The sequence below is a fragment of the Oryctolagus cuniculus genome, chromosome 4, assembly GCF_051225735.1.
Source record: "Oryctolagus cuniculus isolate XC-2025 breed Fujian yellow rabbit chromosome 4, ASM5122573v1, whole genome shotgun sequence".
Taxonomy (NCBI): domain Eukaryota; kingdom Metazoa; phylum Chordata; class Mammalia; order Lagomorpha; family Leporidae; genus Oryctolagus; species Oryctolagus cuniculus.
In genome coordinates this window covers 129,885,239-129,900,931 of record NC_142870.1, presented here as the reverse complement: position 1 = coordinate 129,900,931, position 15,693 = coordinate 129,885,239, and positions in this window count along the sequence as shown.

Below are 15,693 nucleotides of genomic sequence, written 5' to 3'. Positions count from 1 at the left end.
TGTGGGCCCATTACAAGTCTTCAACTCTGCCTTTGTAGTGAAAGCAACCGTAGAGAACATGTAAAAGAGCAAGCAAGCCTGTGTTCCCAAAAAGCCTTGATAATCACTGAAATCTGAATTGCATATTTTAATGTTTCATGAAATACTATTATTTTGTTTTCTACTATTTAAAAAATTAAAATCCCTTCTTAGCTCACAAACCATATGAAAGCAGGAGTGGGATGGATTTGGCCCTAGTTTCCTGCTGCTGCCCTAGAGGTGAACATTCCCACTGTGTCCTTTGTCATGGCACCCATGTCATAGCAAACTCCAATCAAGCACAACAAAGACAAAAGGGAAGAGTCTCCGGGTTTTCTTTCACTGTAAAATCCAGGACTGAGTGGCTGAATATGCTGGGAGAGATTTAGCCTCAGGAGATAATAAGTCACTTGCAGGATGGATCAAAGCCTTCTGTGACTTGAAGTTCCTCTGGGCAATACTCTGTGAGAATCTGCCAGACACACTCCAGCAGGGACACAGTTCTGACAGGGTGCTTAAAAGATGCCCAGTTAGGTAATTTAAAGCTCTGCAGTCCATAACTGTTCTTTTCCTGCTTGAAATTCTACATGTACACAGAATTTACTTTTGACCATCATGAGAAGGCTTAAACTAACTCCAGTGTTCTATAATAAATCATTTCACATATGAAAAGAATGAGAAATCCTAAAAGCTAAACGCCGAGACAAAACTCATCCTCAGGGAATTAAAAATTGGAAGGAATGATCTAAACGATAGGATGAAGTCACAGAGACAGCTTTGGATGAGATAATAAAAGTCCTTCATATTTAATTAAATGGATATGTATGCAGGAAACATTAACCTAAACCAAAAATATGGAGGGCAAAAATCATCAAATATTCAAACAGGGCATTTTAATTCCTTAAAACCTCCTAAATTCTGAACTCTCAGCAAATACTGTTTAATTTTGTACTTACTTTTTTGCGACACCTGATTTGAATTAGGAAACTCAGGCCTTCAAATGTGCAGCAGTAGGATATTTCCAAATCCGATCCTGAAAAAAAAAAAAAATTTCAGGAGCTGAAAAAGCAGAAGTTAAAGGAGTTCACATAGATCAACTTAAATATGGGTTAAATGTAATACTAGAAGGAAAGTAGGATGTTGATAATTCATAAACTAGAATAGATTTGAAAGGTGGTTGGAAATTTAGGATAATTCCTACTCATACTTAAAGCTAATTTCCTCTCTCATTAATGTGAAAACAAAGCCATAAATGTCTTTTTAACAACATTTATTTCCTTGAGAGGCTGAGTTACAGACAGAGAGAGGGAGAAACAGAGAGAAAGGTCTCCCATCCACTGTTTCACTCCTCCAATGGCCACAATAGCCGGAGCTGTGCCAATCTGAAGCCAGGAGCCAGGAGCTTCCTCCGGGTCTCCCATGCGGGTGCAGGGGTCCAAGCACTTGGGCCATCTTCTACTGGTTTCCCAGGCCATTAGCAGAGATCTGGATGGGAAGAGGAGCAGCGGGGACTAGAACTGGTGCCCACATGGAATGCCGATGCCGCAGGTGGAGGATTAACCTACTGTGCTATAGGGCAGGCCCCCATGAATGTCTTTTAATTAAGTATTTTCTACTTATTTATAGCTTTAACACTAGTTATTGTCCACAAAAGAAATTTAACTGTGAGTACAAATAGCACTGAATTCTTACTATTTAAAGCTGATTTCATTACTTAACAGGACCATAGCTTAAGAAATTTATGGATGGGCATTTAGCTTAGTGGTTGCGATATCCACATCAGACTACCTGGGTTTGAGTCCCAGCTCTGTTGCTGATGCCAGGTTCCTGATAATACAGACCCTGGGAGGCAGCAGGTGATGGCTCAAGTAGTTTGCTTTCTGCCACCCATGTGAGAGATTGGGATTGAGTTCCCAGTTCCTGACTTTGAAACTCCTGACTTGGATTCATCTTATGAATTCAAGGGGGTTTGACATTAGAAAACAATAATAAACACAATAAAATATTAAAATACTAAGGAGAAAAGCAATCCAAATATCTTAATACAGGAAAAAAGGAGTTTGATAATGTTCAACAATTATGAATTAAAAATCAAACATTATCAAACCAGGAGATAGAGAAGGGCAGTTCTTTACCTTGATAAAGCATTTTTATACAAAAATCTACAACAAACACCTAACTAATGAAGTGCTGAAACCTTCCCATTAAAATCTGGAAAAAAAGCCATGGCATTCATTATCTTTCCTTTGTTATTCTCTCCTAGAGATCCTGGCTTGTGATTTTTTTTTTCTTATTTCACTTTTTCTAGCTGTTTTTATTCAGTAGAGATACAAAGCAGTAGCTCATAGGCTCCATATGACAGCATTCCTGAGATTGATGACCCCCCCCACCCCACTCCAACTTCTCCGGGTGAAAGCACCCTTCTAAGAGTCTCGGCCACTTTTTTCCCTTGGCCCTGCATCTCCTCTCATTGGGCCAATTCCTTTCATTTCTCATGGTCCTTGAAGTTGTGGTCATCGTTTCATAGCCAAAGCCATTCCCTTGTTCAGTAGTCCGTGATCTACCCAGGCTCTAAGGTACGTGCCACTTCTGTTCTTTCGCATTCCTTAGTGAGCCAATTTGGCCAGAAAGGGATGCTCTATACCATGGACTTGGGCCATCTTCTACTGCTTTCCCAGGCCAAAGCAGAGAGCTAGATAGGAAGAGGAGCAACCGGGACTTGAACCGGTGCCCATATGGGATGCCAGCACTGCAGGTGGCAGCTTTACCTGCTATGCCACAGAGCCGGCCCCAATAAAAACTCTTAATAACTTAGGTGTATAAAGCACATACCTCAAAATTATAAAGGCTATATATGACAAATCCACAGCGAATCTCATATTAAATTGGGAAAAGCTGAAGACATTGCCCTTCATATCCAGATGACAAGGATGTCCACTTTCACCAGTCCTATTCAGTGTAGTGTTGGGAGTATTATCAAGAGCAATCCGTTGGGCCAGTGCTGCAGTACAGTAGGTTAATCCTCTGCCTGCAGTGCCGGCATCCCATATGGGCACCGGTTCAAGTCCTGGCTGCTCCTGCTCTGATCCAGCTCCCTGCTGATGGCCTGGGAAAGCGGTGTAAGATGATGGCCTAAGTGCTTGGTCCCCTGCGCCCGCATGGGAGACCTGGAAGAAGCTCCTGTCTCCTGGCTTCAGATTGGCGCAGCTTTGGCCATTCTGGCCATCTGGGAAGTGAACCAGCTGATGGAAGACCTCTCTCTCTGTCTCTCCCTCTGTCTGTAACTGTACCTCTCAAATAAATAAAAATCGTTAAAAAAAGAACAATCCACACATCTACAACCAGCTAATCTTTGATAAATGAGCCAAAATCACTCTCCAGAGAAAGGATAGTCTGTGTCTCTTCAACAAATGGTTTTGGGAGAATTGGATTTACACATGCAGAAGTTTGAAACAAGACCCTACCTTACACACTCTTCAAAAGTATTAATTGTGTGGATTTAAGCTTAAGGCCCAAAATTGTCAAACTTCAAGAGGAAAATATAAGGGAAATGTTACAAGACATTGGCTTAGGTAAAGACTTTTTAGGGAAGAACCCAAAAGCACAGACAATAACAGCAAAAATAGACAAATATGATTACATAAAATTAAGAAGCAAAGGAAACAAAGTAAAGAGATAACCAACAGAATAGGGAAAATATTTGCAAAGGAAACAAAGTAAAGAGATAACCAACAGAATAGGGAAAATATTTGCAACCTATGCATCTGATAAAAATTAATATCTAGACTATATAAGCTACTCAAGAAAACAATAGAACAAACAATCCAGTTTAGAAATGGACAAAGGATATGAATAAGTATTTTTCAAAGGAAGAAATACAAATGGCCAACAAATGCATGAAAAAGTGCTCTGGATAATTGGCCACTAGGGAAATGCAAATAAAAACCATAGTGAGGTATCACCTCACATCAATGAAAATGACTGTATGCAAAATTTTATTTATATGAAGTTACTATCAAGTTGTTAACATATGTATACCTACAATCATCTAAATTGAAATGAAGATTTAGAATTTGTGTTGAGAGATCTTTTGTTAGAAGGTAATTTTATGAAATGACCTTGAAATAATATTATCTACATTTATCATTAGACTTACACAAATTTAAATTGCTAATAGTGATGATCTCTTAGAAAGCATAGAACACATGTGTGAAAACACATTCAGCATTTTTGAACAAAGTTCAGCTTTCATTTTTTTTTTCCTGTGAGAATACTGTAGAATTTCACATATTTTTATGCTGATCTGAAGCCAGAAGCCAGGTACTTCCTCCTGGTCTCCCATGTGGGTGCAGGGCCGAAGCACTTGGGCCATCCTCCACTGTCTTCCCGGGCCACAGCAGAGAGCTGAAGTGGAAGAGGAGCAACCAGGACTAGAACCCGGTGCCCATATGGGATGTTAGCACCAAAGGCGGAGGATTATCCAAGTGAGCCATGGCGCAGGCCCCTCACATATCTTTTTAAAACATTTATGCATTCAGTCTCCCTTGAAGAGAAGATCAAAAGAGTCTCCTATTCTTGAACTGTAGGCATATTTTTCTTTTAGTGAATAGGGAAGGGAGGAATGGAGGGGGGAGAGAGAAGTGGGGAAAAAGGCAGGGAGAGGGAGAGGGAGAGAGGGAGAGAGAGAGAGAGAGAGAAAGAGAAAGAGAAAGAGAAAGAGAAAGAGAGAGAATTGATCTTCCATCTGCTGGTTTCCTCTCCAAATGGCCACAGCCTGGCCAGGCTGAAGCTAGGAGCCTGGAGATTCTTCCATGTCTTTCTCATGGGTGCAGGGGCCCAGCCATCTTTCACTGCTTTTTCAGGCACGTTGGCAGGGAGCTGAATCAGAAGTGGAGCAGATAGGACTTGAACAGGTGCCCATATGGGATGCCAGCATTGCAGGCAGAGGCTTAACCTGCTACACCACAACGCTAGCCCCGAGACACAGTAGTATTTGAAATGTAGAGTTATAGACAGTTAGAGAGACAGAGAGAAAGGTCTTCCTTCCATTGATTCACTCCCCAAATGGCTGCTATGGCCGGCGCTGCGCCAATCCGAAGCCAGGAGCCAGGTGCTTCTTCCTGGTCTCCCATGAGGGTGCAGGGGCCAAGCATTTGGGCAATCCACCACTGCCTTCCCGAGCCATAGCAGAGAGCTGGACTTGAAGAGGAGCAAGCAGGACTAGAACCTGACGCCCATATGGAATGCTGGCACCGCAGGTGGAGGATTAACCAAGTGAGCCACGGTGCTGGCTCACAGTAGTATTTTTACACACCAGTAATTATCTTGCTGAAAGGGAAGTCAAGAAAGCAATCCAATTCACAATAGCTATAAAAATATTAAATAATTAAGAATAAATGTAACCAATTAGCTGAAATATCTCTATAATAAAATTATAAAACACCAAGGAAATAATTGAGGATGAAAAAAAAAGATTCTCCTTTTTCATTAACTGAGTTAATTTTTTTTTAACTTTTATTTAGTAAATATAAATTTCCTATTTCTGAATTGCAGTTGTCTGAGAGGCCCTTCCAGATCAAATGTTGTCAAGATTCTAAGAGAGTATTTAGAAGTGGAATGGGAAGTTAAGAAAGGAAGCAAAAGAAGTTTTTCCAAAGATGTTATGAAAGGCTGTAATCCAAAAGTACCCCAGCAAAACAACTTCAGTGACTGTGGTGTATATGTATTGCAGTATGTAGAAAGTTCCTTTGAGAATCCAATTCTCAATTTTGAACTACCTATGAATTTGGCAAATTGGTTTCCTCCCCCAAGAATGAGAACAAAGAGAGAAGAAATCCGAAACATAATTCTGAAGCTGCAGGAAGATCAGAGCAAAGAGAAAAAGAAACATAAAGAGGCCGGCGCCGCGGCTCACTAGGCTAATCCTCCGCCTAGCGGCGCCGGCACACCGGGTTCTAGTCCCGGTCGGGGCGCCGGATTCTGTCCCGGTTGCCCCTCTTCCAGGCCAGCCCTCTGCTGTGGCCAGGGAGTGCAGTGGAGGATGGCCCAGGTGCTTGGGCCCTGCACCCCATGGGAGACCAGGAAAAGCACCTGGCTCCTGGCTCCTGCCATCGGATCCGCGCGGTGTGCCGGCCGCAGCGCGCCAGCCGTGGCGGCCACTGGAGGGTGAACCAGCGGCAAAGGAAGACCTTTCTCTCTGTCTCTCTCTCTCTCACTGTCCACTCTGCCTGTCAAAAAAAAAAAAAAAAAAAAAAAAAAAAAAAAAAAAAGAAACATAAAGATAGTTCCGCAACAGAAGCATCTTTCGGCGAAGGAGCAGAACAATATGTCAACAGTATCTCAGATTGACATGACTGTGCTTGCCAGTTCTTCATTCAAAAACCAAAGACTTTCAGCTTTGGGTATAGACAGTAAAGAACTGAAGTGCTCACTACTCAGTGATCGGAAATGTTAATGCTTGTATAAATGTTGGTTGAACTCTGCAGTCAATGCACAACCATTCTTAAGCGTGTAAAAATTAACCGAAAATTGATCTCTGTGAAACATAGGAGTGGGAATAAGAGAGGGAGGAGATCTATAGTATGGCACATACTCACTCAGACCTACCTCCAATGGTGGAACTAGAAATGTGCCAGGGGATTTCAACTCAACCACACCAAGGAGGCAGGTGCCAATGCCAGCACACTTGATAAAGTGATAAGTATAAATACACAACCCCCCCAAAAAAGATAGGGTAAGTGTCGAAGAGATTTCACAAATAAGACCAGTGTAAGCAAATAATAAAGGATAGAATCAAAAGGGAGAGAATGATCCTGCGGGGGAAGCAGGACACACAGCAGACTCATAGAATGGCAAATGCCCAAAACAGCACTCCTGCCTCAGAATCAACCCTTGGGACATTCAGATCTGACTAAAAGGTCCATGAGAGTCTCACAGCATGGAAAGCCATGACACGGTGGCAAAAAACAATCTAAATGAAAGATCCTGGTGAACAAGACCCCAGCAGAAGGATCAGGCCATCAAGGAGAGAGGCACCTTTCCCTGAAGGGAGGAAGGAACCTCCACTGTGATACGGCCTTGACTAAACAAATTCAGAATTGGTGAACTCAAGGGGCTTCCATAGCCTAGACAGCTCATAGCAAGAGTCTCGGGTGATTGCTGACATCATAAATAAGAGTGCCAATTGTTAAATTAACAACGGGAGTCACTGGGTTCATGCTCCCCACGTAGGATCTCTGTCCTTAATGTGTTTAACTATGAAACTCAAAAACAACACTGCTCGTCAAACAATACCCTATACCTGGATTGGTTGTGTGAGTGCAGCCTGTTGAAATCCCTGCTTAGTATATACTAAGTTGATCTTCAGTATATGAAGGTAATTGAAAATGAAATGTGATGAAGGGCGGGATGGGAGAGGGAGAGGGGAGGGCCACGGGAGGGAGGGAGGTTGGGGGGGGGAAGCCACAACAATACAAAAGTTGCATTTTATATTCTACTTAAAACTATTGGTTGAACTCTGTAATTAATACACAGTTACTCTTAGGTGTTTAATTAAGGCTATAACTAGTACTCAAATAGTATTTTACACTTTGTGTTTCTGTGTGGGAGCAAAATGTGGAAATCTTTACTTAATATACGCTAAATTGATCTTCTGTATATAAAGATAATTGAAAATTAATCTTGAGGCCGGCGCCGCGGCTCACTAGGCTAATCCTCCGCCTAGCGGCGCCGGCACACCGGGTTCTAGTCCCGGTCGGGGCGCCGGATTCTGTCCCGGTTGCCCCTCTTCCAGGCCAGCTCTCTGCTGTGGCCAGGGAGTGCAGTGGAGGATGGCCCAGGTCCTTGGGCCCTGCACCCCATGGGAGATCAGGAAAAGCACCTGGCTCCTGGCTCCTGCCATCGGATCAGCGCGGTGTGCCGGCCACAGCGCGCCGGCCGCGGTGGCCATTGGAGGGTGAACCAACGGCAAAAGGAAGACCTTTCTCTCTGTCTCTCTCTCTCACTGTCTACTCTGCCTGTCAAAAAAAAAAAAAAAAAAAAAAAAAAAGAAAATTAATCTTGATGTGAAGGTAAGGGGAGAGGGAGTGGGAGAGGGGAGCGTTGTGGGTGGGAGGGAAGTTATGGGGGGGAGGAAGCTATTGTAATCCATAAGCTGTACTTTGGAAATTTATGCTCATTAAATAACAACAATAAAAAAAGAACCTCATCAACTCACTCTAAATACTCTGAAAAAAAAAAGAAATGTTAATGCTTGTATAAATGTCATATAATTAATTTCCAAAGGAGTATGTATTAACTAAAAGTTTGTAAATATGTAAAAAATATAAATTTCCAAAGTATAGTTTATGGATTACAATGGCTTCCCCCCCTTAACTTCCCTCCCACTCGCACCCCTCCCATCTCTCGCTCCCTTTCCCATTCCATTCACATCAAGATTCATTTTCAATTATCTTTATATACAGAAGATCGATTTAGTATATATTAAGTATAGATTTCATCAGTTTGCACCCACACAGAACACAAAGTGTAAAATACCGTTTCAGTACTAGTTATAGCATTACTTCACATTGGACAACACATTAAGGACAAATCCCACATGAGAAGTAAGTACGCAGTGACTCCTGTTGTTGACTTAACAATTTGACACTCTTGTTTATGGCGTCAGTAATCTCCCTAGGCTCTAGTCATGAGTTGCCAAGGCTATGGAAACCTTTTGAGTTCACCGACTTTGATCTTATTCCGACAGAGTCATAGTCAAAGTGGAAGTTCTCTCCTCCCTTCAGAGAAAGGTACCTCCTTCTTTGATGGCCCTGTTCTTTCCACTGGGATCTCACTCACAGAGATCTTTCATTTACAGTTTTGGTTTTATTTTTTTTTTTTGCCAGTGTGTCTTACTTGGCTTTCCATGCCTAAAATACTCTCATGGGCTCTTCAGACAGATCTGACTGCCTTAAGGGTTGATTCTGAGGCCAGAGTGCTGTTTAGGACATCTGCCATTCTATGAGTCTACTGTGTATCCCACTTCCCATGTTGGATTGTTCTCTCCCTTTTTTAATCTATCAGTTAGTATTAGTAGACACTAGTCTTGTCTTGTCTTTTTTTTTTTTTTTTTTTTTTTTACTTTTTAAGCTTTTATTTAGTGAGTAAGGTGCATAGGAGAGTGAGAGCTTTTTTAGGGGAGAGAGGTGAATAGGGGTTCATACCAAGCACCAGGAACCAGCCACGTGAATGAGCATCTAGGCCAGGAAGCCTAGAGCACATGGCCAGAAGGCCATGCGCCCTGGAGGCATGGGGCTACTGCAAGCCCCCTTCCTAGCAAGAGGTCAGGGAAAAAGAGCCAGCCTGGACACACTGTGCCCCAGGCTTTTAACCCACTTCCAAAGGGGAGGGGTCAATTAACCTGATTGGCTGGTGGGCACCCAGGTGTGGCCAGGTAGAGGGAAGAGGACACACAGGGGTGTGGCGAAGGCATGGTCTTCCAGCTCACAAAGCTAATCGATTTTAACTTGTATGCCTGCCCACTTCATTCCCCCCTCAGAGACTCCATCCCTTAATCCTAAGGGAAGTTGATGGACGTCGAATCATCTCTTCTGTAACTGCTTCCTGCTTATGAGGGCCATAGTGGGGGCCCTGCCTATCCAGGGTCTGGAGGTCTCTGCCTATTCTAACAAATTTGCTTTGTGAGCTGGTGCAGTCTCGGTCATTGCCAAGGTCTGTGTCCCCTGTGCGGTCAGTTACTCCCAGAAACTGAGTTCTGAAACATATAAGTTGTTAATTAGTATAAGCAAAACTGGAACAAGACCAATTGTAAGTGGGGTGCCACAGTCCCTAAAGCAATCTATAGATTCAATATGATCCCCAATGGTATTCTTTATAGAATTAGAAAAAAGTTATAAAATTCAAATGGAACCACAGTATTACCCAGAATAGCCAAAGCAATTTTAAGGAAAAAAAAAAAAAAGCTGGACGCATCACAGTACTTGATTTCAAAGCATACTACAAAGCTACAGTAATTTAAACAGTATGTCACTAGCATAAAAACTAACAAACATATCAGTGGAACAGCACAGAAAACCCAGAAATTAATCTGTATATATATAGCCAACTCATTTTTGACAAATGTGCCAAAAACATGCACTGGACAAGGGAAAGTTTGCTCAATAAATGGTACTGGCAAAACTTAACATACAAATATATAATAATGAAATTAGATTCCCACCTCTCACTGTATACAAAAATCAACCCAAGATGATTCAAAGACTTAAATACTAGGCCTGAAACTATGAAAGTGCTACAAGAAAATATAGGGGGAATACTCCATGACATCAGTGTCGGCAATGATTTTTTTTTTTGCATAAGCACAGGCAACAAAAACAAAACTATAGAAATTGGATTATATTTTAATGCTATAACGAGTACTCAAACAATATATTTCACTTTGTGTTTCTATGGGGGTGCAAACTGTTGAAATCTTTACTTAATGCATACTAAACTGATCTTCTGTAAAAAAAAAAAAAAGAAATTATCAATTCCCAACTTGACTCTCACTGGGATTAAACATGACAATAGGTCTGATCTGATTTCATCATCATTTAAAAAAATCATCTATGATTTTTCACTTTATGTTTCTGTGTGGGAGCAAACTGTTGAAATCCTTACTTAATGTATATTAAGCTGATCTTCTGTATATTAAGATAATCGAAAATGAATCTTGATGTGAATGGAAGGGGAGAGGGAGTGGGAAAGGGGAGGGTTGTGGGTGGGAGGGACGGTATGGGGGGGAAGCCATTGTAATCCATAAGTCGTACTTTGGAAATTTATATTCATTAAATAAAAGTTTAAAAAAAGAAATTGGATTATATTGAACAGAAATTTCTGCACAATAAAGAAATTGATCAATGGAGTAAAGTGACATGTGACAGAATAGGAGAAAATATTTACATGCCATTTATAGGGATTGATATCCAGAATATATCAGGAATTCAAAAACAAAATAAACAAAAACAAAAACCAGAAACCTCAATAACATCAAACTAATCCAGTTAAGAAATGGACATTGGACCCGAATAAGCGTTTCTTGAGAAAAGAGACACAATGATCAATGAAAACATGGAAAAAAATGTTCAATGCCATGAATCATTAGCGAAAGTAAAATTAAACCACATTGAGATATTATCTCACCCCTGTTTGAATAACTATTGTCAAAAAGATTGAAAGTAACAAATGCTTGCAAGGATGTGCTGAAAAAGGAGGTTTTTTTTTTTTTTGTTTGTTTGTTTGTTTTTTTACAACTCTTGTGAGAATGTAAATTAGTACAGCTACTATGGAAAACAGTATGGGGATTCTTTAAAAACTAGTAATAGAAGTGCCATATGATCCAACAATCCCACAACTAATTATATATCCAAAAGACATGAAGTAATTTTAGCAAAGAGATACCTGCTCCACTATTTTTGTAGCATCACTATGCATGATAGTTAAGATATAGAATCAATCAAGGTGTCCATCAACAGATGAATGAATAAAATGTGGTAAACATATACAAGGGATACAATTCAGTCATAAAAAGGAATGAAATCCTGTCATTTGCGGCCGCAGCAGCAACTCTCCAGTCTCAAGCTTTGTCTTGGAGAAGCGCGGATTTTATGAATCTCTTGCCAAGGTCAAGCCAGGGGACTTCAAGGTCCGGACTGTCTCTCCAAGCGAACCAGCTTCCAAAGCAACTGACCGAGCTCTGCTGAAACCTCAAAGTAAAAACGGCCCCCAGGAAGAAGAGTGAGACTCAGTGGGTCTGGATGACGCAAGCCTTCCAGTCAACCACGTGTGACGTGAAAGCATGTGGAGCCCGCCAGCCTCTTCCGCGTCCCTCCGCTTCCAGACAAAGATGCTAGACGGTGAGGGGTTCCTAATGCATATGTTACACTGCCCTGGGGTGTACTCTCTATAATCTGGTGAACCAAGAATCTAGCAAATGGCCAAATGAACTAGAATTTCTTAGAGAAAGAAACAAAACCTAACGTTCCAGTATTGGTTATCTAAAACTTTGTGTGTTCTCATGGGATTGGTAAAAACATGTGTGTGATAATCTTGTTTTCATAGTGACCTTGAGTTTATATGTTTAATGACCTAAGACATTATAAATGCTTATTAATTTAATTTGAGTCATTTAAAAATGCTACTTTGACTTCCCATTGAAGTTTTAGATTCTTTTTGGTTAATACTATCAAATGAAATATTGCCAGACTGTGCCTTTCTCTGAAGGGAGGAGAGAACCTCCACTTTGACTATGACCGTGTCTAAACAAGATAAGAGTCGGAGAACTCAAGGGGCTTCCATAGCCTTGGAAACTCATAACGGGTGCATAGGGAGATTACTGATGCCATAAACAGGAGTGTCAATTGGTAAAGTCAACAACAGGAGTCACTGTGCACTTACTCCTCATGTAGGATCTCTGTCCTTAACGTGCTGTACACTGAGGCTTAATGCTATAACGAGTACTCAAACAGTATATTTCACTTTGTGTTTCTATGGGGGTGCAAACGACTGAAATCTTTACTTAATGTACACTAAACTGATCTTCTGTAAAAAAAAAAAAAAAAAAAAAGAAATTATCAATTCCCAACTTGACTCTCACTGGGATTAAACATGACAATAGGTCTGATCTGATTTCATCATCATTTAAAAAAAATCATCTATTATTTTTCACTTTATGTTTCTGTGTGGGAGCAAACTGTTGAAATACTTACTTAAGGTATACTAAGCTGATCTTCTGTATATTAAGATAATCGAAAATGAATCTTGATGTGAATGGAAGGGGAGAGGGAGTGGGAAAGGGGAGGGTTGTGGGTGGGAGGGACGGTATGGGGGGGAAGCCATTGTAACACATGAGTCGTACTTTGGAAATTTATATTCATTAAATAAAAGATAAAAAAAAAAAAAAGAAATATTGCCAGACTGATACTTCAAAAAAAAAAAAAAAAAAAAGAATCAGCTTGAAATGATTGGTGGTGCCATGTAAATCATTTATATTCTTATTGATTTTCTTATTTTATTTACTGAGAAGTATTGAAGTCAAATATAATTTCAGATTTGTCTTTCTCATTTAAATTCTACCACTTTTACAATTCATATACTTTGAAGCTCTTTTATCAGTTTTCTTTTACCCATTTAAAAAAATTGTGGTCCTTTGTTAAAAATTTATTTTAGAGGCCAGCACCGCGGCTCAATAGGCTAATCCTCTGCCTGTGGCACCGGTACACCAGGTTCTAGTTCCGGTCAGGGCACCGGATTCTGTCCCGGTTGCCCCTCTTCCAGGCCAGCTCTCTGCTGTGGCCAGGGAGTGCAGTGGAGGATGGCCCAGGTCCTTGGGCCCTGCACCCACATGGGAGACCAGGAGAAGCACCTGGCTCCTGGCTTTGGATTAGCGTGGTGCACTGGCCGTAGCGGCCATTGTGGGGTGAACCAACGGAAAAAGGAAGATCTTTCTCTCTGTCTCTCTCTCTCACTGTCTACTCTGCCTGTCAAAAAAAAAAAAAAAAGAAACTTCAAAAAAATTTAAGTTACAGAGAGAGACACACACACACACACAATGAGAGAGAGAGAGAGAGAGAGAGAGAAAGAGAAAGAGAAAATCTTCCATCGGCTAATTCTCTCCCAAAATGGCCTCAATGTCCAGGGCCAGGGCCAGGCCAGGCCAGGCCAGGCCACGCTAAATCCAAGATTTTCTTCCAGGTCTCCTACAGGGGTGGCAGGGGCCAAACCACTTGGGCTGTCTTCTGCTGCTTTTCCCAGGTCATTAGCAGGGAGCTGGTTCAGAAGTGGGGTAGCCAGGACAGGAACTGGTGCCCATATAGGATGGTGGCATCACAGGTGGTGGCTTTACCCACTACACCCCAATGCCGGCTCCCAGAGCTACAAATTTAGCAACTCAAACCAAGAATTTCTGTGACTGTGCAGTCCAGCACAGTTAAGCTGTATCTGCTGCTGAAGCGCTCACAGGCTGAAATGAGGGTGACAGCCAGGGTAGTTATCCTATCTTTGGTTCAAGGTCTTCTTCCAAGACCACTTATGTGATTGACATAATGCAGATCCTTGATGCTATAATAGCCAATATCCTGGTTTCCTTGGCAACCAGTGGGTATTACTCACAGTTCATAGAGTTTAAAGGTCCCTGTGTTTCATCCCATGTTGCTTTTTTACAGGCCCACTCATAAAATGACAACACGCTTCTTCAGTGCCATCAGGAGACTCTTCAGGAAGGGACCACTGTCTGTGCCCTTGATTAAATCAAACTTAAAGTGACACCTGCCTTTTAAGCTGAAATTAAATTTGAAACCTAAATTACATTTGCAAAATCCCTTCATGTTTGAATAATGTAACATAATTCCAAGAGTGATCTTTAATCATAGTTTTAGGCACTGCCCAAACATAAAAGAAAGGGAGTATATAGGGAGTGGACACCACTGGGACATCTTGGAATTATGCCTACATATTTATACTGATATGTTTCTGTGGTAAATTGGCCCTTGTAACATTATTTTAATGTTCTTCTATATCCCTAATAATTGTATTTGTCCTGATTTTTTGTCTGACTTTGATATAGCCACTGTAAATTTCTTTGGATTAGTGGTTTCATGAAATATTATTTCCAACCTTTTTCTTTTTAACCCATTTGTATCACTTAATTTAGTGTCTATGTATCCATAAATTTATCCAGTCTGGCAGTCTTTTATTTATTGTGTTTTGATGATCTACATTTATTGCAATTATTTATATTAGATTTAGAGCCAAGATTTGATGGATTTATGTTTGTACCCATTTTTCCTTTTTCAATGTTAATAACTTCTGTGGATAATTTTAATATTTTTCAGTCTATTTAAATATATCTATTGGCTTGGGACAGCTTATAATGTAATGGGTAAAACCACTGCCTGCAATACTGCCATCCCATATGGGTGCCAGTTCATGTCTTGGTAGCGCCACTTCTGATCCAAATTTCTGCTTATGTCCTAGGAAAAGCAGCAAAAGATGGCCAAAGTGGTAGGGGCCCTGATACCATGTGGGAGATCTGGATGAAGCTCCTGGCTTTGGCCTGGCTCAGCCTTGGTCAATGTGGCCATTTGGGGAGTGAACCAGTGGAAGAAAGTTCTTTCTCTCTTGTGATCCAACATGGGAAGCGAGATACTCAGCAGACTCATAGAATGGCGGATGTCCTAAACAGCACTCTGGCCTCAGAATCAGCCCTAAAGGCATTCCAATCTGGCTGAAAAGCCCATGAGAGTATTTCAGGCATGGAAAGCCAAGACACTCTGGCAAAAAAAAAACAAAAACAAACAAACAAACAAAACCCTAAATGAAAGATCTCTGTGAGTGAGATCCCAGTGGAAAGAACAGGTCATCAAAGAAGGAGGTACCTTTCTCTGAAGGGAGGAGAGAACCTCCACTTTGAATACGACCTTGTCTAAACAAGATAAGAGTCGGTGAACTCAAAAGGCTTCCATAGCCTTGGAAACTCATGACTGGTACATAGGGAGATTACTGATGCCATAAACAGGAGTGTCAATTTGTAAAGTCAACAACTGGAGTCACTGTGCACTTACTCTCCATGTAGGATCTCTGTCCTTAATGTGCTGTACATTGAGACTTAATGCTATAATGAGTACTCAAATAGTATAT